Genomic DNA, 2,458 nt, shown 5'->3' on the forward strand with positions numbered 1-2,458 from the left:
GTGAGAGGCAGCGGAGGAGATAGAGCCAGATAGGGAGGTCCCCTCCCTCCCCTCCTTCCCTCCTTCCTTCCCTCCTCCCTCCCTCCGCACACGCTGAGCAGCGTCGTTCGCATGCGGCGGCGGAGGGAGGGAAGGCGCAGCCCCCGGCCGGGCGGAGGGGGAGCTGGGGGGGGTGTGGGTGTGTGTGTCCCGGTTGAAATTCCGCCCCCCCCCACCCGCACAGCACCCCCTTTCCCTGTGCAGGCAGCCAGGGTCGGGTGGGGGGAGGACGGGACAGAGCTGGTTTTGCAGGGTGCATCCCCTCCCGGAGCGGTGGGGATGCTCCACCTGCAGCGGGAGGGTATGGAGGGGAAGGGGGGAGTTGAGGGGGGCACCCCCTTTCGGGCACGTGTGGGCGCTGAGAGCATCTTTCCGTTGACAGGGGATTGCAGCGAGGACCGGGGTTGGGAGAGGGACGGGGACACAGGCAATGGGGAAGGGATGGGGACCTCGGGGTACCCTAATAGCCCCCCTGCCCCAGCTGCCCCAGTACCCAGCATTGCCTGGAGCTGGGCAGTGTGACAGCACCCCCCCCCCCCGCCTCCAGCCTCCCCCACCGTCGGGATGAACACCCATCTCCCTTAGAGGCCTGGGGGGGGCATCGATTTTTGGCATGCGTGGCTACCAGGGTGCCTGCTCTCCGGCCGCTCTGATGGGAAAGCTCCGGGTGCAAGGCTGTGCCAGCCAGAGTGTCAGACACACAATTAATTACTGCAGCCCCAGAGCCACAAACGTGCTAAAAATACTGTCGCCGAAGCGTGCGCATAATAGCAGCCCTTTGCAAAGTGTTTCTTTCTCCCCTTTCTTTTTTTTTTCTTCTTTTTTTTTTTTTTTTTTCCCCTAATGCAAGAGACAACAATTGCGGAGAGCACACAGCGGCTCTCCGCTGCTTGATTAAGTCAGCGGCGAACACAAAATGTGCCTGTTCAGCTCAGGCTTAAGGAGGGATTTGAGTGTGCGTTAGGTACAAATTAGAAAATGGATGTGATTTAATCACAACAAATCTAAACAGCCCTGCTACGGAAACCCTGCCATCAAAGAGGTCTTTTGCTTAAATGTGGATGCTCGGGGTGTATGGTCCTGACAAAGGAGCGACGTGTTTGGGGATGAATTCTTAAAGCAAGAAGAGAGAGATGGCTGGGGAAAGCCTGATGTATCCCAGATAAGTTATCAGCTATGGACGGAATGGCTTCCTTCCGTAATAATTATTTGCAAATCAGTTCACAGTTCTGGATGCTGTGGTGTCTGGACGCTACGGTGCAGACAGAGCTGCTTCTCTCAGGCCTGGGACGCTGCACAGACGGGAAACCAGGCACAAACCCTGCCTGAGAGGAGGTAAACTGCTTGTTCGGAGAAGCCCAAGTGAATGCAGCAGACAAAGAGGAGGTGGGGGGGGGGGCGGGGGGAGAGAAGTGGTTGCAAGCCCAGGCCTTCCTGCAGGTGTGCGCAGTGGGTCGGGCTGGCGTCCCAGGCTGTAAAACGCTGTACGCTGGAGCGTTACTAATCTGAGCGCTTGGGGACTGTGGCACCACGGTATGAGGAGGGGGGGGGCAAAGGGGGGGTATCGCCACCTCAAACGCATCGCTTTTGGCTGGGCTGTGGAAGTGCTTCCCTGAGAAGACAAAGCGCAAGACAGAAGAAATGCTAATGCACGGGCGGGCCGGGAGGGCCTCGGTAACAGCGGCAGAGCGTTGGGGCGGCAGCGAATGGGTGCTGAGCCGGGTTCCGGTTGGGACCGGGGAGCCCCGGAGCAGGGAGGCTCCCAGCGAGCACAGCCGCGCTTGCGGGAACTCTCAGAAGTCTCCACCGGCCACTTCCCTCAGCTCTTATCAGCGCGCCGTTCATCTTTGGCACCGCAACTGGAGTTGGCACCTTCAGTTCCAAGGGCAAGGTGCACGGCTTTGACGTTGCCACTTCCTCCATAAACGCCCAGCGAGGGGCAGGTGTGACGGCACCCCTCTGCGGGCACCCTTCCTTCCGCGCGAGCTTCGCTCCGGGGGTGAGAACAACACCCAGCTCAAACCCAGGGCATTGCTGTAGATGCGGCAGACGGATAACTGCGGATCGTGGGAGAAGAGAAGGGCTTGATGGAGAATGGGCTATTGGCCTTTCAGATAGGCTCTGAGAGCAGTGGTGCAAATTTGCCCTTGGTGTGTAAAGTACAGCCAGGTGAAAATTAAGTCCGGAATATTCAGATTCTCCTTTGCTTTGCTTGTCCTGGGAATCCCCAATTTAGTGCCTGTGACCAGCATCACCAACTTGTGCTGAAGACGAATTTGTCCCCCCTCCCTGCTCAGCGACCTGCCAGGTCCACAAAACAAACAAAGCCAAGAGTGCCGGTACACTTTGTCCTTCCAGAAATGATTAAGACAACACAACTGAGCAGGCAGTTAAAGGAGGAGCTTGGCCACGGGAGAAG

The sequence above is a fragment of the Chroicocephalus ridibundus genome, chromosome 9 (assembly GCF_963924245.1).
Source record: "Chroicocephalus ridibundus chromosome 9, bChrRid1.1, whole genome shotgun sequence".
NCBI lineage: Eukaryota > Metazoa > Chordata > Aves > Charadriiformes > Laridae > Chroicocephalus > Chroicocephalus ridibundus.